Source organism: Catharus ustulatus, chromosome 2, assembly GCF_009819885.2.
Source record: "Catharus ustulatus isolate bCatUst1 chromosome 2, bCatUst1.pri.v2, whole genome shotgun sequence".
Classification (NCBI taxonomy): Eukaryota; Metazoa; Chordata; class Aves; order Passeriformes; family Turdidae; genus Catharus; species Catharus ustulatus.
In genome coordinates this window covers 32,308,609-32,331,440 of record NC_046222.1, presented here as the reverse complement: position 1 = coordinate 32,331,440, position 22,832 = coordinate 32,308,609, and the positions used below count along the sequence as shown (strand labels likewise).

The window sequence follows — 22,832 nt, the reverse complement described above, 5'->3', positions numbered from 1 at the left end:
GTTACAGGTAGCTCGTGTCCAGATGTTTTTGGGCACAGTTGGACATCTTTGCAGAGCAGCTACTTTAGCCAAAATGCAAATTACTGAACATTTACAATGGTTATTTGCTGAAGCAACACTGTTGAAGAACAGAGCACTGAATGTCCCTTCTGGCCTTTATCTCTTTTCTTCATCAGGTCATTTCTCTGTTCTCATTTAAGAGCAAAAAGCTCTGCTAGGCTAAAGGTGAAATAATAATTTTTACTCTTAAATATGTTTATATCAAGCTCTGATTTTAATCAGTGATTTGCTACAGCACAGATAGCATCCAAATCAGGACACCTTAACATGGCACCTTTCAGCCTGAGGGTTAATCTTGCATGAGCAACCACAGGAACTAGTTGCTCCCCCTCAGAAACTCAGTGCAGTGGATTTAGCTCCCAAAAACATCCTGATGGGGCTAAGGGCTGTTTAGGGCTGTTCTGAGTAAACCCTCTGGCTTTTTGCAAGCGTATAAATACAGCAAATGCTCCCTGATGAATTCTCCTCCTCCTCTATGGAGCAAGAAAAATGCATAATTCTCCCTCTGCAGAGATCCTGGTCCCTTCTGCAAAGCACTCCAAGACCTGCAAAGGAAGGTGCTGTCTAACAGCTGGCTATTTCTGAAAATAAACAACAACAATAAAAAGTCCTTTTGACAAGGGCGTGTAGTGATAGGAGAATCTGGGATGGCTTTAAACTGAAAAGGAGTAGGTTCAGATTTGATATTAGGAAGAAATTCTTCCCTGTGAGGGTGGTGAGGCACTGGCACAGTAGCCCAGAGAAGCTACGGCTGCCCAATCCCTGGAAGTGTTCAAGGCCAGGCTGGAGGGGCACTGACCAACCTGCTCTCATGGAAGAGGTCCTTGCCCATGTCAGGAGGCTGAACTGGAAGGTCTTTAAGGCACTTCCAACCCAAACCCTTCTACGGTTGTATGAATCAAGAGCAATCTTTCATTAAAAAGTGCATTTGCACCCGGGCCAGGGAAAGGGCAGGGTCACATATCCTGGCAGAAAGTGACTGCAAGTGACTCCATAGCATAGATGGCTGTCAGCATCTGCACAAAATCAACTGGAGATAAGATGACACATTTGGAGACTGTTTCTGGCAATGCAGTGATTTTTATCATATTTGCTTTATTTCCTCTGGATTTTTTTCCACCTCTTTATTACTTAACAGCAAGATGACAGCCAGTCAGTGGGTCTGCATGTATGTGCAGGACTGGAACAATTTCCTCCTGGGAAGGCCAGGGTGAACAGGAGGGTCTGGGCATCCTTGAACACTCATCTCCTTCAGGAGCCAGCGGGTGTGCTGGCCAGGAGCTCCCTCTCTGCCTGGATGACTCACACTGGGACAGAGGCCTTTGACCCGGGAGTTCCTCATTCCTTGCAGCTATGAGTCACTATTTGCAAACACAGTAAGATGTTGGAACTGCAGGAGAACAGGCAGCCCCACACTGGGAACACTCTCATAACCCTGGCAGGTTCGAGCTCTGCCTGGCCAGAGCTTTGCACACAAATCTTGTGGCACCAGCCAGACTGGCCCTTCCCTCAGCACAGACTCTAAGAAGGGACCAGGACACATGTCTGAAGGCATCCTGGCAGAGGAAGGAGTAACGAGCTCAAAGCAAAGCTGGTGGCACCATCTCCCACTGGATCAGAAAATGCAGGAGGCTGGAGGGATGCAGGAATAGGAGGGAGAGGGATGGAGCAACAGCAAAAGCTGGTGGCAGAAAGACCCAAAAGCAGTGGAAAGAGCAAGGCAGTAACACGCCACCAGGCAACCAGCCTTGGCTGCAGGAAAGCAGAGACATGCTGAATATATTCACCACTCAGGGTCCAGCTCACCCCAATCCACTCCTGGCTTGGGGTGAACACAGAAGCTGAGTTTTGGGTACCTTTCCACATGCCGTTTGATCCCTGGGCCAGTATTACTGGTTGTATTATGTTAGGCTTGTCTCCCAGGCCACTGCAGGGTTAAAAACCTTTGGAGATCACAAGGAGTTGCAGGACAAGTAACAAAAGGTGAATTAATGGGCTTTACCAATGCCAAGTCCCTGGAGACAGCCATGACTTCGCTAACCCCTCTGCCCCAGCACACCTTGACCCTGGTTAATAATTGTAAGGAGCAGCACAGAGTGCCAGCAACACCAAAGCACTCCCAAGCTCACTCAGCAGCCAATGCAGCCTCCAAAAATACACCTTTGTGCGGGAGAAGGCAGGAACCTTCTCCAGCACATGACACTACTCACACAGAGCAGGTTTTCAGGCACTGGAAAAACACAACCTAGGAAGAGCAGACTCACACATACAGAATCGAGCCACCTGCACCTATGGTCATCCAGCCACATGGCTCCTGGTTAGCCTAGGACTGTCAGCCCACATGAGAATCATGCTAAACAAAAACCACACACCTCATGAGCTTACAGAGCTGCTGTGCCCTTCTCAGCATCCATTTTGATGGAGAGGAGAGGAGAGGAGAGGAGAGGAGAGGAGAGGAGAGGAGAGGAGAGGAGAGGAGAGGAGAGGAGAGGAGAGGAGAGGAGAGGAGAGGAGAGGAGAGGAGAGGAGAGGAGAGGAGAGGAGAGGAGAGGAGAGGAGAGGAGAGGAGAGGAGAGGAGAGGAGAGGAGAGGAGAGGAGAGGAGAGGAGAGGAGAGGAGAGGAGAGGAGAGGAGAGGAGAGGAGAGGAGAGGAGAGGAGAGGAGAGGAGAGGAGGCTATCTTTGCAGGATTGGACTGAGAATGTATTTTTATTATTTATTCAGTGTTTCTAATTGAACAGCTAGACCAGCTCCGTTTAAATCCAGTCCACTGGAAGCCTTGCACCACATCAATACACTCACACTGTTTACTTGCTAGCTAGGCAAAAAACATTATGGTCTAAAAGGCAGGTCTACACCTTTATGAGGTGGACAGAGGGAAGGACAAAAGAGTCACAGGACATTGCTTGACGTAGCCATGTGAGCCTTTTTCTTGGGCATTATGGGTCACAGAGATGCTTATTTAAGATGTCGAGGAACTGGAAAATCCATTCAGAAAAGTCATCATTAGTGCAGATAAAATGCAGCACGTCTCCATGCAAATGTTCTGCCTTCAATAGCTTCCGCAGCCTCTGGGATGATTAAAGCAATTGAACTTCAAACAAGGCACAGAGAGCATTCAGGAGCAGAAGAGATAACGGAGCTGCAGCTACTCTGTAGAGAGTGAGGAGAGGCAGCTGGATGCTTCAAGATCATCCCTCCCAGGCTAGCTGAGGTATTTGTCCTTCTGGGTGATCCAGAGCATCCTTCCTGCAGTTTCAGGATGCAATCACTTCATAACACGCCCTGTCTCTCTCTGGGAGTGTTCAAGGTGAGGATGGATGGGGTTTTGAGCAAGCTGGTCTAGTGGGATATGTCCCTGCTCATGGCAGAGTACTGGAATGAGATGGTCTTCAAGGACCCTTCCAAGCCAAACCATTCTGTGATGCTAGTAACAAGGCAATGGGTTTCTTCTCTCTCCATCACCTTCACCCCTTGCTGCAGGCAGAGCCCAAAACTCTGTCCCAATAGAGGCCTAGAGGTACAACCTCTCCTTGAGAGGCACCTGGCCATTCCAGAAATGTATCCCTTGACCTGCTCCACTTCAAGCAGGATAGGACCATCTATTGCAATTCCAGCTGGTAGAGTCACTCCATTGCTTCTGACAACAGGCTCCACACCACAGGCTTTGCCCCAGCCCTACAGCTGCTGGCCTCAAGTCAGATCTCAAATCTCTGCCAAGACTCCCAACTTTTGCTAATAATCAGTTTTAGGATTTTGTCTTTGCCTGACCCAAACCTGAATAAAAGCACCACGGCACTCTGGTCCACTTCTGACTTGGGTCCTCCATGTTCAGTTTTCTCTTTGATAGGCCCTCGACTCCCTTGCCAATCGTTTCCTGAAACCCACATCCTATAAATTCCAAATCCGCAACAGCAAATATCAGACCACACCTGGGTACTGACTGATAAGAACATTCTCCTTGTCTGTAAAACTTTCAGGATTTCCCAGCATGATCTGATACTTTTAAATTTATTTTACTTCCTTTTTCCTCTCTGTCTTAAATGAATTTTTCTTTCTGTGACTATTCTAAAGCATCATGAGCACAAAAGTAATACTTATAGGTTTGCAGCAAATGATAGTGCTAGTGCTTTTGAACAGGCCTCTCTTAAGCAGATTGGACCACCTAAAATCTGTGAGATTTAATAGAAATCTGTATTACTGGATCCATTCAGTTCTTACAACCTGAAAGGTCTGAATGCAAGTTCTCACTGTCTTAATTTGAGCTCTTCAAATTGTTTCTGCCTTGGATACTGCGACTCCCCCAACCTCCAGCCAGCTTTTCCCCCCAGTTATTCCTTCATTTCAGCAGCGCCAACCTTCTCTAAACACAGAGGTAAGAGTTTGCCATAGAACCCTTGGAGCAGAAAGGCTGCTGCTTTCTCCAGGCAGGGACTGGACATAAGCTTTTTCCCTTCTCCAGGGGCATGGATACAGGTCACAATGCTGAGCTCTGCACGTTATCTCCAGTCAGTGTTCCAGATCATAGAGCAATGGAATGGTTTGGGTGGGAAGGGATCTTAAAGGTCATGAAGTCCAACACCTTCTGCCATGGACAGGTACACCTCTCACTTCTCAGATGAGGATTCCTGCTCTTATGAAGACCTATTGCTTTGCTGCACCCCAGCATGGCTGGTGCTTGCTCCTGCTACCATGGCTGGCAGCCAGATCCATCACCCTGCTCTCACCCAAACAAAAATGCCCATCACTGCTCTGATGTCTGTCTGCAATCTCTGCACAGCCTGGCTTATCTTCAGGAGGTGGCTCAGAGCATGTTCCTAACCCACACAAGCAGGAGAGCATGGGCTGAGCATAGTGCTCTGGGATCAGGATTAAGCCCCCTCCTCCTCTCCCAGGCACTGCCCTACCACAAGTCCTTGCTCTCTACCTCTTTAGACATTCTCAAGTTCCAGCAGGTCCGAGCTGGAGCAGCAGAGGATGTATGAGATGTACCCTGTGGCACAGGGAGGAGTTTCACTCCCCTGCATAGGACAGGACCCTGACACAACCCCGTGTTAGATGCAATAACCACCACTCTCCTGGTCCTGCATGAAGCCCTGCCAGGATCCAAAGGCAACACTTGCTGGGCAAGCAGCCAGCAGCCACCATCCCCATCCTGCACTCATGTAGCAGTGGTGGTCTGGCTCTGAAAAAGCAAAGTTTGCAGCTGCAGCTTTTATCAAATCAAGGCTTCCCTTTGCTCAGCAGAGAAATCACCTCCTTTAATCACCCCTAAGCAATCCTCACAGTATTTACATATGCTCAGACAACTGGTAGGACCAGCTCTTCAAGGATTTGGGAGCAACAAGCCTAAAACATTTCACTGGAAGCTTTTGATTAGCAGGGTGTGCCTCAGAAAAAATAAAACAAATGAACCCCAAACCCTGAGAGGCAAAACGACACATGTCCTTCTTCTCTATACAGGACTGGAGGAAATGGTGGAACAGCCCTGGAGGGGCTGTGAAGGGATGGAGCCACCAGAGCCACCTGCATCCTGCACCATGGAGTCAGGGTAGCTCAAACCAGTGGAAATGTGATGAAAACTGGGACGGAGGGTGCTCACTGCAAGGGAGGGATGCCTTTTGTCACCCAGAGAAATCACTGTATGGATTATGTGGAGACATAACAAACACACTCCAGCAACAACCACAAAAACACAGTGCATCATGGTTTAAGGGAAGGTAATGCAGGAGCAGAGCTGGAGCTTTGCCCTTTTCACCCAGAGCTTAGAGAGACCTGCTCTGCCTGTCATGCTGTATGGAAGCAATATTCTGTGTAATTATTCTGTACCTTTCCTGATGGTAAAAGCCCTGCCCTGGTTTGCTGCAGCCTTGTTTGACAGTTGTGCCCAGGTTACAGCATAAACCTTGAAGGAATCAACCAGGGCTGCAGTCTCCCTCACATAAGCATGAGCAGCAGCCAGGCAAGGAGAAAATTTCATAAGAATCAGAGAACCATAGAATGGTTTGGGTTGGAAAAGACCTTACAGATGATCTAGTTTCAACCCCTCTGCCAGGAGACATCTTTCATTAGACCAGGTTGCTCAAAGCCCCATCCAACCTGGCTTTGAACACTGCTAGGGATGGGGCAGCCACAGCTTCTCTGAGCAACCTCTGTCAGCGCCTCAACATCCTCACAGGAAAGAATTTCTTCCTACCATCTAATCTAAATCTATCCTCTGACAGTTTGAAGCAATTCCCCCTTCTCCTATCTCTCCATGCCCTTGTAAAAAGTCTCAGTTCTCTTGCAGCCCCTTTATGTTCTGGACTGCGCTCTAAGGTCTCCTTGGAGCCGTCTCTTCTCCAGGCTGAATAATTTCAACTCCCTCAGCCTGTTTTCCTAGTGGAGGTGCTCCAGCCCTCTGACCATCCTGATGGTCTCTTCTGGTGTCTTTCCAACACATCTGTCTTCTTCTGGGGGCCGTGATAAGCTGAGAAAGCTCCATGCCTTCATGGTACAGAGAAGGAGCCCTCCCCCACAGATAATTTCAGAGCTTCACATTAAGGTTTCCAGCCTCCCAGCATGGGGCAGACTTAAGGTGGTTGGGATGCTTTATAGTCCCCTCTCCCTTTAACCTTCATTCCCAATGGATGGAAGTTGCAGGACAGGAGGGAACAGAGCTGATGCTCAGATGGAAGGTGGAAGGACTAAAACTGGTCATTTCTGCACAAGGGCAAACCAAGGGGTAGGGAGAGCTTTTCTCTGTCAGAGGAGTATTTTAAGGCAAAATGCATCAAAGTGTTATTGAACTGGGACACAGAAGCTGCAGGCAGGGGCTGAGGAGCTCAGCCCAGCCCCTCTGAAGGGCTGGACCAGGCCCAAAGGAGCCAGTCTCTGACCTAGATGCTGCAAACCCCGCGGGCTCCCAGCACGGCTTTGCAGGGATATCATCTGTCGCATCTCCAGCCCAGGAAGATCCCCAAAGCTTGAGGATCTGCAATATTGGCTGAAAAACCAATGCATCATGCAGAAAAGCAAAAACTGTGAAGTCTCCTTGGCCACAGAGTGCGGAGCAGAAAGGATTTTTTCCCAGATAGGGTGAAAAACTCAATGGTAACGATTCCTATTTCCCTCCACCACCTCAGGAAGTCACCCCTATGCTGAAGGGGTGCCTTCTACAGTGTAAGCCAATTTAGTAGGAATAAGCTATGGATGAAAATTCTCCATGGTGTGAAAAGGAGAGCTCAGAGCAGATAAAGGGTTAATGCAGCCAGACGGATGCTTGACTGGTGAAAAACACAGCTTCCATGAAGCCACTGGGTCTGTGTCCATTTTCTGCAGTACCCAGAGCCTGGCCCTTTCTCCCTGGGTAATCAACTGGAAGTGAGCAGAGCCGGAGTAATCACGGCCCCTCATTCCCCACCCATGGCACTGCCTGCAGGGCTGGGAGATGCAGGAGCCCCGGCTGGCCCGGAGCAGGTCGGCACAAGCCCAGTGCCGAGGCTCTGCGCCCCACAGCCCTCAGAAGAGCAGGTGAAGACATGAGTAAGGTGCCCAAGTGTGCCCTGCACCAGCATGAGCAGAGGACAATAAACACCTCTGTGTGGGCTGAGGAAGGGGTTTCACCTCTGGGCATCTGCAGAGAAAAGACCTCTGGAGATTAGTGAGGAGGAAGAGAGAGAGAGCGCTCAATCCCAGCTGCATCCTTCTCCTTCTCTCTGTATTAACCTGATGCTGCCCTGCTTGGAGAAAGCATTAGGAGAAGAATCTTGGCATCTCTGGACAGCCAAAAATATCCAATAATTAATGCACAAGCGTGAACGGATTTAGAGGATGCACCCGTTCTTCGTATTATCATACCCCAGCACAAACGCTGTCTAAATCTCCTCTTGGGATCAGAGCCAAAGCCTTCTTTAAAGCATTGATGCTTTGTTATTAATCCACACAGCAACCAGGAAAAGGAGAGATGGATTCATTTTTTTGAGGCATTATCAAAGACAAAAAATTATCTCAGCTGGGCGTCATCTGCTTCATGGCTGGTCTGGTCCCACATCGGGAAGATGGTGAGACCTGCTTGGCTAACACAGCCCTTCCCAAAGGAAACACCAGGACAGGGTGTCTGGACCACAGAGTCCTGGCCTCCTACACTGACAAATGCTAAGACCTCCTTATATCACAGCCAAGCACCTTGCAAGAGAGGTGATGGGCTCTAATTCACGCTCTCCGACTTTCCTCTGATGTGACACAGTTGCAGAGCCTCTAGATAAGCCTCCTAAGCTGAACTGAATGAATTCACACCCCAGCACCAACACTGCCCCCAGTTTAAATCGCTCTTCTGCCTGCCTGGAGTTCACCCCTTGGATGCATTTGGAGTCAGCAAGCACATCCCCTCTCTGCCTTTGTTTCGCTGGGCTTTTATAGCCTCATATAATAGCTCTCCAGCCCTCTGAGCAGCTTCAGAGCCCTTTTCCCCGCACCTGCTCCAGGCTGAGTTAATCCCTCTCAAGCACCAGATCGAAGAGCCTGGTCCTTCCAGTTAACTCTTCCGTACCCATGTCCCACAAACACCTTTTGCCTGCTTCCCTTCACCTTTTTGCAGTGCTCCCAGGGGCATCCAGGACCCAAACAGCCCTGAACCCCCGGTCTCGGCTATCCCAGTATGATTCAATCTCTAAACATAGCACAAAGCCCAGACACAGCGTGCAGGCTGTACTATACCAGCTGGTACGCAACTTAGGGGACATCCCCATAGCCTGAAACCCCTCCTTGAGGTCAGCTGGTCCCCTCTGGTTGAGCACCTCATCCACCTCTCAGCTTGGTTTTGCAGGCGAATCTCAGCATGAAAAATGAGAATGAGCTCAGATCCTCCCTTAAAGGCTTTAAGCAGATTTAAGCTCTGCTGTGTGGGCTTAATCTGTCCAGCAGTGCCCTTTGTCACCTCCCCCAGCCCCCTCCCGGCAGCAATCTTCTCCACTGACACACTCCCACATGCACCATGTAAACTGCTGGCACATCCAGGTAAAGGAGACCTGGAGCATCTCCTTCCCCTAAAAAATGAGAACACAGCTACAGCTCAGTCCCCTTCAGTAATAGTTCCAGGATTCCATCTCCCTTCACCTCAGAGGCTTGAGAATACCCACAGTAGTTGTCCATCACCAGCTTCAAGCTCCCTTGAACAGAAAATGCCATGGTGGAGACAGCAGCTGGGCAGGGATTTTCCTGGGCTTATGGCCATGTCAAAGCCACACCTAAGTCAATTCATACAAGGAATCGGCTGCTGATGGCAGGGAGCAGAGTCAGCCACAAAGCTCCTGAGTGCCTTGGTCACTCACTTTGCCCCTATTTCATGTGTCACTGCTTTGCAGATGGCATTACTCCTTCTGTGTGTCACCATGGTGTCCTTACAACATGACAAAGGGACTTGATCTCTACTCTGAGCAGGGCCTGCTAGAGCAAGCACTTCTGGCTTCCTCAAAACCTGCTTTCCCTTTTGCTCATGACTTGATCCTTCATTCTGGTGCCGACAAGAAAGTTTTTCCCAACCAGTTCTGGCACATGGCTGCTGGCAAGCACCAGCCACCGAGCAAGTCAGCCTCCACAGCAACACCTGTACACATGCACCCATTGCATGCAGGAGGGGTTCAGTCCTCACATCCCACTCCTAAGGGTAGAGAAAGGATTTTTGAGAGAGTAACCCTCACTCCCTCTTGGGTTTTACAACCCCACTGCCTGGGTCATGGGCTGCAGCTGAGCCCCAAGTGATGCACATGAAAGAATTGCTTAAATAAGTAGGAGGTAGCTGATGTTCCTGGGAAGGGCAGGGGGAAATAGATCCCACCAGGACAGATGTGCCTGTAGCAATATGTTGCACTGAGCAGGAGCTAAGTGGTGAGCACTTAGATCAGGTTCTGCACCTCCATCCATGCCTGCCTCTGCTGCTTTTCCCCTGCCCTAGTCCTTGCTGCCCCAAGGATGCTGCCAACAGGTGATACCTGCTCTCACCCGTATCCCAAAATTTGCTCCTCCTCGATTCACTGCTACACTGAGCAGCAGGGCCAGCCAGGCTCCCTGCACCTTGGGCTACCCACTGTCCATGTGCAGAGCAAGGGGTGAGCGATGCAGTTCCAGGGACCCTGCGTTGCCTTCCCTCCAGTATAACACTGGGTCAGCGTGCTTGAACCCAGGCTGACCCTGGCAGGAGGATCCCTCAAGATACGAGATGGAAGGGAGATAAAAGGTGTCCTGGGGAAAGCCTGCAGCATGGTCCTTGCTGGATGCAGAAGACAAGCAGCCGAGGATTTAAAAGCATTCTCCACCACACACTGAGCTCGCTGCTCTGCTTCCAGCTCCATTTGCTGTGGCTACATTCCCCACCAAGCTCAGGGCTAACACAGCATCCGGGCAGAAATGGTAACTGGTGATAAATAACTGGTAATATATCCAAGCATGACACAGGGTGGATCTGCAGAGCCAGGCGTGCAGCCCACACTCACCTGCAGCTACCAGAGTGGGAGGTGAGGGATAGAAGACCAGAGCCATGACCAATGGGACACCCTCTGCTAGAAAGTACCAAGCTGGTGTCTCAAGCTCAAAATAACATTTTTCAGGAAAGGAAGAAAAGGATGGGATTTGGAAAATCTAGATTCATATCTCTGCTTGGAAACCCCAAAAGCCATCAGTCTCCTGTACCCCAGCAGCAAGTTTCTTAAAAGCCGGAGCTCTCTCTCGCCTTAACTTTCTAGGAGACTTTCTAAAAACCACTGCATTTGTCCCCCCCAAAAAAAAGGAAACAAAGAACAATACTGAAACCTCAGGATTTTTTCTCCGCACAGAAATCCTGCTCTCCAGCCAGCGCCGAGGCCTCGGTGCTCAAAGTTTCTGTCCAGCCTGGCCTCCACAAGCTGAACTGGGGGGCAGCTGTGGGGTTTCAGCCATCCGGGATGCAACTTTCCTACGCACCACGCCGGGTACCCCGACTGCCAGCACCCCCAAGCACCAGCGCTTGTTGAGGCGAGGGCAGCAGCGAGCTCCGCGCAGGGGATGAGCAGGGTGCCTGCTTCGGGCTTTTTCCCCAAAGCCCTCCACGCACATACACGCTCACACACAGACGCACACCGCCCCCAGCCCGGAATGCCGCTCCCAAAGCCACAGGTGCCCCCGAGCATCCCCCGAGGACGCGGCGGGACCCCGGGCGGGGCGCGGAGCCGTCCCCCCGCGGAGGAGCAGCGGCGGGGCTGCAGGGACGAGCCAGCCCCTCCCGGGGCCGGGACCGCCTTACCTGCCCGGTGCCGGAGCCGGAGCCGGAGCCGGTGCCGGTGGCGGTGCCGGTCCGGACGCACCGCTGCCCGCAGCTCTCGCGTCCCGCAAGCACCGCCCCGACGGGCGGGCCGGGACCGCGCCTGCGCCCCGCACCGCGCCGGGCTCCGAGCGGAACCGGCACCGCGCCGGGACACGGCACCGCCGCCGGGACACGGCACCGAACCGCTGCGGGAGTGGCGCCGGAACAGCACCGGCACCGCCAGGGAAGCGGGAACGGGAATAATGGAACCGGCACTGGGAACCGGGAACGGGGTCGGGAACTGGAGAGCGAATCGGCACCGGGAACTCTCACTAGGAATAGAAACCGGCGCCGGAAACCGGCGCTCCCCACTGCTGGGAGCTGTGGTCACCACTGGGAATGGGGGCCTGCGCCACCCAGGAGTGGGAAATGGGAACGGTGCCAGCTGGCCCTGGTCCAGAAGCTGGGAATCACTCTGGTGAACTGGGAACCCCGTTGGGAAGCGGGATCCAGGTCCAACATTGCCCGGGCACCAAGACACGGGATCATCCAGAAAATGGGCCCATCAGTGGGAACAGGAGCTGGCACCGTTCTGGGTAGGGAACAGGAATGGGGAACTGGGGCTACCCTGACACCAGCAGCACCAGCTGGGAACTGGAACTGGGACCAGCACATGTATGCCAGGACACTGGCACTAGCCAGTGGGACCTTCCAGGCACAGGCACTTGGCCCAGCATTGCCCTGGCACCGGATAACAGGACAAGGTCCTGCTGGCACTGCCTGAGACCTTGTCCTGGCACTGGGAACTGGACAAAGTGGAGCACCATGCTCCACCACCAGCTGGGCCACCTAGACACCGGGGAGCTGGGAGGATTGGGACACAACCCACGGAGGGTGCAGGGAAGAGTCATCAGAGGTTGCAAGATTTGGGTGCAAAGGGCACATCCCTGTAAGGAATAGCATGGGGTATGATCATAGCACTTGAGGAGATGGGTTTTCCAGCCCAAGACCAAAATTAATCCCCTTTTCTCTTTTTTGTAAGAGGGAAGCTGAGGCACTGGGAATGTACTGGGCATGAAAGGCTGGGCATGTACTTGGCCCATCGTGGGGCTGGTGATGCAGCCAAGGTGTCCAGACTGGTGGAAAGCTTTCCCAAAAAACATTAGAGACTTTAGAGAGGGGAAATCCAAACAAGAACCACACAAAAACTCATCCCCCTCAGTGGGAAGGAACCAGTGAGGTTTTACACACCCTCTGTCAGGGACAGCTCTGATCTGATGCACTGACTTGACACACAAGTTTTATTGGTAGTGTTCAGGGTCATAATTCAAGCCAAAAATAGATGGCAAGGGAAGAACAATTAAAGAAAACATTTGGAAGCGACAAGAATAAATTTCTCACATTTAAAATCATGGGTGGTCAGACTCTTCTTAACAACAGAAAAACAGGGCTAAGTGTTAGCTGCTGCCTGCCAACGACAGCGTGAATGCTTAAGGACATCTGCTTGCCACATTAGTGGTAATGCAGTGAAATTTTGGTGATAAAATTAGAAAGGAGGCTGTGCCCAGAGCAGCACTGGCCTGGCAGAGGCTTCTGTTCCCATCGAGGTGTCACCTGCATCTGTACGTGGTCACCACGAATCACATGAGTGATTCACCTCCTCTAGGACCAGCCATTTCCTCCAGTTTCTCATTATCTGAAACCCTCCTGAACTTTTTGTACTAAGGTATTTTCCTGTTACTTTTGTAATTTCATTACTCATTCAATTAATGCAATATTTGTGCTACAATTATTTTAATTCATTTATTAGTTAAATGAAGAGGATGGCCAAAAATCTAGTTCCACAAAGGCTTTGTTTGGCAGCAATAGCTGTTTTCTAACATTTTCCTTCTGTTTGCTTGTTTTCCCCTCTCCCCCAGAGATCTCAGGGCTGCTCAAAACCAGGTGTTTCATACCTTTCTGTTCTCTCCCTGCATCAAAATTATCCAAGAAAATAACCCTAACCCCTGCTACATTTAGGTCTCAAGCCTGTCCATGTACAGTGCTGAACCATCACCCCTCCACGGTGCAAAACTCCAGCAGCAAAAGGCAAAGACCGAAATAAAAGACAAACCCTTCAGTCTCTGAAGATTTTTAGGGGGGAAGAGTCGACCCTAAACAGGACTCCAACCCCAGAATGCCCTTAATAGCCTTAAAACCAAGCTGCCAGGCAGACTAGGGCAGGGATGGATGCTGCTGCTGCTGCCCCCTGGGAGGGCAAGGAGAGCATAGAGCCTCTTGATTTCTGATGTGCTTTAATTGAGAGACACTCCATCAGTGTAAATTAATTAATTTGATCATCCACCCTTCCTCTTACCAGTAGAGAGGTGAGACCCTCTTGCCCAGTTAGCCACTGTGGGCTTGCTTTAATAAAAAGTAATTTCCTACTGAGCTATTTCACCAATTTGACCCCAAAGCTGCTGAGGGGGAAGATCTCACTGCTGGGGACATGGCGACAGTGGGGCACTGGGTGGAGTTTGTCACCCACAGGGGTGATGAGTGATGTTGTGCAGAGCTGGGTGAAAGGATTAAAAAGAGGAAAAATGAAAAGAGACAAAGGACTCACCCTTGAGACAAATCAACAGCTGGAGCCTGGCTTTTATTTTGTTAGCAGTCTGGAAAGCACTAGGGAAAGCTGGAAAACATTAGGGAAAAGCTCTTCCGCTGCATTTAAGCAGCAAGTGGGTCCCCAGACATTCCTCTTGCCCCACAGGGACGTGGAGCCCCAGCCTGCACTCGTGGCAGGCCCAGATCTTCCTGATTAACTTACTTGCATTTTCGATTTCAGCCTCAGCAGGGAAGGAAAATTATGTAAATACGATTCACAACGACACTTCACATCTCCTCAGTGTCATGCAAATGAAGCCACAGTGACAGGGCTGACATGAAGGCTGTGCAGGGGAAAGGATGAAATAACGATGCTTTTAAACTAGACCCCCAAAATAAGTAGGAATAAGGTAAAAGGCAAAGTGGATGAGGAAAGCTGCAGCCGGTAATTCCTCCAACAAACAGAATATCATCATTCACTCTGGGATTTCAAAGCAGATGACTTAGTGAAGTTTTCCTTCCTCCCAGGAACATTTGTTGTTCCTCCTCATGCAGGGCAACCCCAAGGTGAGATTTAATCCTGGGATGGTTCGGATGTCTGCCTGCCCAAAGCAGTGGGAGTTGAAGAATTGCTCAATCCTGCCATCCCTGCTCCTACAATGCCAGCTTTCCCCTCCTGAGGGCACGTTTGGATGAGAAAAGTGAGTGGCTGCAGGTGTCCTCACTTTCATGCCATGGAGATACAGGGAGCAACCTCCAACAGCCCCATCCCCAAGGCAGGAGCTGCCTGATGAGAGTTCTAAGCACTGATGATCCCATCAGGTTGCAATCTGCTGCTCCTCTTTGAAGACATCACAAAATGAGCCTCTGTTTGTCCATCTGCACTTAAATTAAACCTCATTGTTCTGAATTCTGCAAAGTTTTTCACCCCTTGTTGCAGCCTCTGGAATACCAGTAATGTATTCTCTCCTTTCCCTCTCCACATGATTGCAGCATAATCTCCTACTCACTTGATTTATTTAACCAGGCCTTCAGATGCTCCAGTAATGGGAGTCATTTAGGTCCCTCTGCAGATATGTATTTATTTATTGCTGTTCATTTTAACTGCAGAGCCAGTTGGCAGAAGAGACGCAAGACTGGGGTCACAAGGATGTTAAATTATTCGCCGTCAAAAATAGCTGGTTGAGAAAGTTAAATTAAGCAAGGTCACTCAAGGTCATAGTCAATCATTGGTGGGAGGAGGTAGGCATTAATTAGCTCTTTTATTTATGGGGGGTCATCAGGACCAAAGGACCAGCAGTTGTAACAAAAAGGCAAACTGTAGCAACTCTGTATTTTTGGCAGAAGCAGCTCTTGGATGTGAAGCCAAATTGCTGCCCTTGACCACGATGGAGAAGTTGAGGCTATTGAAAGGCAATGTTGTGATGTTCAGCAAGACCCTGTGGAGCCCCACAAAGCATGGGTGGAGGACTTTCCCCTTTCAAAGCCTGTCTCAGGGCTGAACTCAGCAATGCTCCCTCCACAAAAAAATTTTGCCAGAGGCTGGAGAGGTCCTTAGCAGAGGGAAGGTCTCAGAGGGCGCCTGAGATACTTGGGGTTAACTTTGGTCACTCATGCAGACAGGCCCTTGCCTGAGATTTTGCCACCTCTCTCGGAAGACAGTTCAGAACCTCCATATGGTTTCTGTATTTCATACCTGTATTTCATACTTGTATTTCATTTTCCATTTTAACTTCAGTGGCATCTTTATGCTACTATGAGACCTCATAATACCCTTTTCCTCCTAGTTTAAGACTGCCTAGAGTAAGGCCTCTCCTCCCTTTCCATTCTCCTCTACCATGCACTGCCAGGGACATGATTTGGTGGTGGCCTGGCAATGCTGGGTTAATGGCTGGGCTCAATGACCTTAGAGCACTTTCCCAGGTTAAGTATGTCTATGACCAGTTTAAGTAGGACATTCAGTTCATCAGCTGGGTAGGAATAGCCTGAGGCCACTGGCAACCAGAAGATCCTCACTTTGTAGCTTGTTGCACAACCATCCCCAGGAGAGCAGCAGGAACACGGCACCCAAGTTTAATGGCAGCAGCAACATCTCTACCCAAAGATCCGTATTGGAACTGTTCATCATGAAAGGACCCCTATTGTCCCAGTTTCTGCATTTTCTGCAATGCAAGGTGGAAACCATAAGGGTTCCTGACGGACCCCACCCTCTGCTTCACTGAATACATTGGCCACAGTTTGGGGTGCACAGCACTCTGATCTGCAGTGCGGCCGGTTGGCAAACAGCTCACGCTAATTGAGAACTCTGCTGGGAAATCCATACCATTAATTAATTGTCTTTATCAGCACACACTTCTGCACAGTCACAAATCAAGCAGCTCTCTAATGGGCTGTCTGCTAGTAAAGCAACACGGAAGGCAAACAGCAAGAAGATCCTTGATTAGAGGAATGAAATAATGGTATCGAAATTTGTACTTGAGGAGAGGTTTGATGCTGCTCCTGAGATCAGGGTGGGAGCTGTGGTCCTGAGAGATGCAGAGAGTGGCCTTTCCCTGAAAATCTAGCAAGGTAAATCAGCAGAGGAAAGGCTATCTGGGATTGTATCTATAGAAGGTAACTCAGATATCACAAACCAAGCTCTGGCAGCACCTGGCTGCTTTAGCATTTAATTTTCTTGTCTATCCTGAATCTTCCTTGAATCCTTCTCTTTAGGGGTGACACCAGGTGAAACAGGCATGGAAAATGGGGTTGAGGTCTCCAGTCCCATGGCCATGTGAGCAGTCTTTTGCTCAGCACTGCATTATCAGAAGAGAGATGGATTTACTCTAACACCTCTCCTACTCTGCATCACTCTGGTCTGCTGCGTGAGTGCTTCACAGAACCACAGAATGGTTTGGGTTGGAAGGGACCTTAAAGATCACTTAATAACAGCCCCCCTGCCATGGACAGGAACATCTTTTGCTAGGCTGGGTTGCTCCAAGCCCTATCCAACCTGCCCTTGAACACACCCAGGGATGGGCAGGACCTCTGTTACAGAGACGGGCAGAGAGAGTTAGGGTTGTTCAGCCTGGAGAAGAGAAGGCTCCAGAGAGACCACAGAGCACCTTCCAGTGCCTAAAGGGGCTAAAGAGAGCTGGAGGGGGACCTTTGACAAGGACATGGAGTGTTAGGACAAGGAAGAATGGCTTCAAAGTGACAGGGAAGGTTTAGATTAGATATTGGAAAGAAATTAATTCCTGTGAGGATGTTGGGGCACTGGCACAGGTTGCCCAGAGAAGCTGCAGCTGCTCCATCTCTGGAAGTGTTCATGACCAGGCTGGATGAGGGCCTGGAGCAACCTGGTCTAGTGAAAAGTATTCTGTCCATGGCAGGAGGTTTGGAACTAAATGGCCATTTCGTTCCCTGCCAACACAAACCATTCTACAATTGCTGGCCACAAACCCTCCAGGACTTTGGTCATCATTCAGCCATGACCACTCTCCTGGAGGGGGCCAGGGCTCAGCTGCTTTGGCAGGGGTGCCCCTCTGCCTGAGAGCAGACAGTGTTATAGAAATTCAGTCAATGACCTTGATTTTTACACAGAATCTTCCACAGTGAGAAGCAAGACTGTTTGGAAAACAAGCAGGTTGCCAGCAATCCTACATTCCCTAGAGTGGAGAGGAATGAAAGGAGCAAATGGCACCGCTGTGCTCTCAACTGCTCTTTGTTTATGACAGGTCAGAAGCCTAACAAATGCTGACTCCAAACAGTCCTGACAAGCATTTTTCAGGCAATTTGCTTGCTGATCCTATTCTTCACAAAAAGAAAAAAAAAAAGGAATTTTTTTCCCCTTCTGCCACCATCTCTGCCTTCACCTCCCAACAGAGAGACATGGAAACTCCTGATTCCAGCAGCTCCTGAGCTGGGCAAGGCAGAGCTACATATCAAGGCTTTTCTACAAAACTCTTCTTGCAGATGAATAGCTTGTGATATAAGATCAAATAAGATCTTGACTTGACAAGCCAAAATCATCCCTGGGATCACTCGAATTACTTTAGATTTACACTGGTATAACAAAGACCTAGTTTTGCTTGATAAAAGCTTCCCTTTCCTACCTGAGGTGCTCTCTGTGCAAAAGCAGTGGCTTGTTCCTGAAGGACTCACGGAAAGGCAGAATTTGCTTTTCCTAAGGAAATTTTGGAAAATCCTGCTGTGTTGTAAGTTTCTCCTTGTTTCCCAGTTGCCTAGCAATATTGCCCACTTATAAGGTGTAGATACATCAAAGCATTGCCTGGGGATGTTACTTTTGGACTGCCTTCCTTGGATTTTGGAGTGGCCATACCTGGGGAGGAGGAGCAGGCAAATATTGGACCTCATGGGAACACCTTGGCCAAGTCCTTGCTACCACTAATGTGGAGCAAAGCTCCCAGAAGACAAATGTGACTCAGATTATTCCCTGCAAGAAAAGACAGTAAGATGAGTGGATCTGAAAGGACAAATCTCCCCAGGAATTTATTAATTTTGTGTAATGTATTTCTTACTGAGCTACCTCCAACATACTCCAGGACCCATGGATTGGCCACTGACATCCATTGCATTTCAAGGAGATGGATGTTCTGGAGGGGCTGGGGACACTTTGCTGCAGTGGCCATGTGTTCCAACAGCCCCTTTTTTCCCCTGCACCAGGAACCACGTCTGCATGTTTTCATTACTATCACCCCATGGGAGCTTGACACCTGTGAATTTCCTCACCACCTCCAAGGCAGATATTTTCATTCTACAACCTTCTCTTCTTCAGCAAGGAACATCTCTAGGACATGTCCAGGAGGCTTGTAAGGTACTTCCTTCTATGGATTGTTTATCAGCCTAACCTTGACCTAACATCAGCATTCAGCCAACTCTAGCACTTATGCTGACTCCTGCAGTTGGTGAGGAAACCAACGCCAAAATCTGCTCCCAGGTGTCTCTGATTACAGAACTCAGGGGAAATTGCTTGGGTATTAATTGGAGAGGTCACCTCCACTCCTCAGCTTCAACCAGGCTGAGCTTCAAACACAAGGCAAGCATAAAACCATCAGTGCAGTCAAGATTTATTTGCTGCAGTACAGACAGGCTGGAAAGGTAGGCTGTGGGGGAAAAACAACAGTGATGTAATGCTTTGAGAAAACCCCAGGAGCAAAACACTTCCTAACGTCCTCATCTAAGCCCTGAACTGTAACTGAGATGCTGTGCTTGAGAGTTCACAAGAGCCTGGACTTGGGTACTCAACGTTTGCTCAGAAATCATCCTCACTTCTTGCAGTGTCTGGTGATTGACTTCTGCCGCTTCCTCCCCTCCAAGCTTTATGTTTTAGGGAAAAAATGCTGTACTGTAGCCAAAAAGACTATGTAGGAGAAGGAGATGTTCCCAAATGTACTTTTTTCAGAGATCTTTGACACCAGTAGTTTTTCATTGCTGCCAGTCTGAGAAACGAACTCAAGCGTAATTTAGAAAACTGTGGATATGCTTTTTTAAAATGCACTGGAAAAAGCAGCAATTATCCAGGGCAGCTGATGAGACTAGTGCTTACCAGCAGACAGTCCTCTTACACACCAGTAATCTGGATGCTAATTAAACCAATGGTATCTTATATACCTCATTTTCCCTCTTTTACAACGTCTTAGAGAAGAGGAATGTTCCAGTCTTCAGGAGAGTATGACAATAATATTTTACCAGATGGCTGCCCCATCCCTGGAAGTGTTCAAGGCCAGGTTGGATGGGGCTCTGAGCAACCTGCTCTAGCAGGAGGGCATGGCAGAAGGGTTGGAACTAGATGATCTTGAAGGTCCCTTACACCCAAACCATTCCATGATTCTAATTTTAGATGCTCTGTATCACCAGTGCAGCCTCAGGCATTGCTGACATGGTGACAAGGCTCCCTACATTTTCAGAGGATTCCCAGAAATGCCTCTCCACAACGCCCAAAACTATGATATAAAAACCTGCCTAAACTTCAGTAAACCCTGCTGATTTAGCTATGGGATTTTTTTAAAATTTTTTTTACTTGGCCCTCCAAATAGCTTTCTCCAATATTTTTGCACAACACAGCTGCATTAGTCAAGAAAACTAATAATGATACTGTTTCTGAGGAGAGCTGTGGTGCTGCCAAGAAGCATTGCCTCATTAAATCTGTGCCATATCTACTTTCACTCACACGAGGAGGCATGTCTTGGCTACTGGACAGTGGTCAGGAGCTGGGAATTTGGGCTTTTTTTGTGTTTCAGATTCTCAGTGTGTTTGTTTTTAAAGGAGTTGGTGTTGCACAGTCTGTAGATGCAACGACAAAAAAATCAGGATCCCTCTGATCTTGCAAAAAAGTAAATATTAATCCATCTTCTGGAGAAAATGATATCCAGCTCACAGTTAGCTTTTTTTCCTTGCAATGTGGAAGAAAGCAGAGTTATTCCAATTCTCTCCTGACTCTGCAACTGTGCACCTCGTGCTGCAATTACTGATCTCATTAACAAAGCACTGCCAGACCTGGCTGGGATTTGGAGAGGAGATCTAGGGAAATGATAGGTGTTGCAAGAAGAGGTAGGGCTGATTCACAGCTTGGCTGTCTCCCCTCTGAATCAGCAGGAAAATAATTAATATACAGGCTAGCAATTGGAGACAGCAGCCAGAAATCCTCCTTGCAATCTGAAGTCCTCCTTATTTTTCAGTAATTCAGGTCATCTGACTTACTTTCCAGTTGTATTAATTAGCAAACAACTGTGTGAAGCACTTGGTGAGGAAAAACAAAGAGAAAATTAATAGCCCTACCTTTTATTCTCTGTGGAGCCTCTTGTTTCACCTGGGCAAGTGTTTGCAACCTAAATGCCCAGCACCTGCCACAGTGTTTGTAGTGGACCTTAGGTAGTCTGGGCTGTAGAAGGAGATAATTTCTGCTGCATGGGGCCTGTGGGAGCGGTTTGGGATACTTTACCTGGGTGTTGCATCCTTTGAGAGCCCCTGGTCTTGCTCAAAGTTTTCCCTGGGGGATGGCACTGTCTCACATGCACATTTCTGTATTTTAAAAGGGAAAAAGAGAGAAAGAACAGACCCAGCAGTAGTCACATAGCACAGAAAGACCAATCACCATGTATAAGGCTGGGAAATCTCACTGCCCAAGGATATAAATCCATCTCAAAGCATTTAGATTACTTCATCTTTGCATATGGTGTTTTAATGGCTGATGATACACAGAGCCAGTGATGTCTTTTCATTGTTAGATGCTTTTGCCAAAAAGAAGGCATTACATCCAAAAGGAGGTAGAGGAAAAAGTGTTTCAAAAGTTTCTATTTCAACTCTGAAGACTAGGAAAAACGTTTTTTTTTTTTAAAAATCTAGTTTAGTAGCATCAGTAATTTAGAGAACAAAGGAAGATGAAATTCCCTTTTGCATTCAGCGTCTTACAAGGTAAACAGCCCAAAGGAGGGACAAGGCTTGTATCTAGTTGAGCTATTGGGGAATACTTTCCAAGTCTGCCTTTGGAGTGGGCAGGCAGGGGAGGCTGTAGGATCCCTGTCACCAGACGTTTCAAAGGGGCTGAGCTGTGCTAGGGCATGGCAGCTGCAGGGATGGAGCATCGTGCCAGCCCTCACTGGCTCATCTCATCCCCCAAGGGGAAACAGGGTAAGTACCAGGCACAAACACCCCTGTGCTTTTGATCTAGGGGTGAGTTAACCAGTGAGATACTTCAGCCAGGGACACAGGGCTCGTCCCTTCCTCTGAACACCTTAAATGAAGAGACATTGCTCCAGTCATACCCACAGATTAATGTTGGCAGCCTGAGGTCTCTGTCAGGAGATGTCCCACAGCCTCATTTCTGGGTGAGTGCAAGTGATTGCAGGAATCATATCAGTCATTTCTCATTGCCAAACCTAGGGAAAAATCTATCCTTTAATGCAAGAGCAGTAGAGTTTTAGTCTTCACATTGACATGAACCATACCTTCACAGCTCATAGAGATGTATGTTCCTTTCTAGGACCATGTATGAGACTTAAAACTACTGTCACAATTTAATGAATAAAACAAGACTCCTTCTGCCCTCTCTAATTTGCTGACTTCCAACTTTAAGCTTCAGGAGCTTGAACCTTCAAGCTGCTATCTCTGGTATTATCACACAGTATATATATACAATTAAACTGTGGCTGTCTAAGCGGACAGCCAAGCTGGCCATGGATTCAGGCAGAATAACACCCGGATTTAGTTTGAAATGGAAGGTTGTAAAGATATGTTCTTTACCTCCAGCCTTCCCACATGAGGATGTTTCCACTCCAGACATAATCACCACCCTTGCTGGAGGTAATTGCCTCCAGCCCTGTGTTTAGCACTGTTGAATCTAAATAAGGCAAGAATGGCCAGGTTTTTATTTTGATTTAGGATTCTGCCTTTAATATGTTTAAACATTGATTTCCCCTAAAGCCTGATCATCATGAGTTGGACCTGGGGTTGTTGCTCTGATGGTTGTACATACCTGACAAAGGGCTGCTGATGTACCCTGTGATGCTTCCTGGAGAAGAGGGGATCTTCTGGGATGTAACACAGCTCATGGCATGGGAAAAAGGCTTTTTACTCCATCCTGAACACGAACACCACATGATACGAGTATATGGACAATGCCATTTAGTATCAGATGTCCTGGGCGTTACTGAAGAGCCACAACCACTCTGGAGGGATGTGCATGAGTGCCTCAGTTGCAAGGCAAATTGATAATGAACTGTCAAATCCAGGGGGATGTGGCAGAGAGATTTTCAGCAGAAACAAGTCCACAGCATTAATCAGCCCTCCTGCTTTAATTAATGTCAGCAGCAAGTAAACAGCTGGAGTTTGTTTGCTTTTTGGATAACCTGTGTAAAAATATCCCTTCTGTAGCAGCTCTGTTTTCATGCTGTGGCTTGCAAGTTCATTGTTGTTTTTCATTTTGTAAC

General features: G+C 48.7%; 1 protein-coding gene across 2 annotated transcripts in view; it reads right to left on the bottom strand.

Annotated features, from left to right (window-relative positions):
• Window positions 1-11,402, bottom strand: part of CAPN5 (calpain 5) — a 52,236-nt gene extending 40,834 nt beyond the window's left edge. Inside the window, exon 1 of one of the 2 annotated variants that reach the window (XM_033051597.2) lies at window positions 11,317-11,402. The gene's annotated coding sequence lies outside the window, so the exon portion shown is untranslated. The remainder of the gene's footprint in view (window positions 1-11,316) is intronic. The other variant, XM_033051596.2, reaches the window with a different exon arrangement.
• Window positions 11,403-22,832: the final 11,430 nt, after the last annotated feature.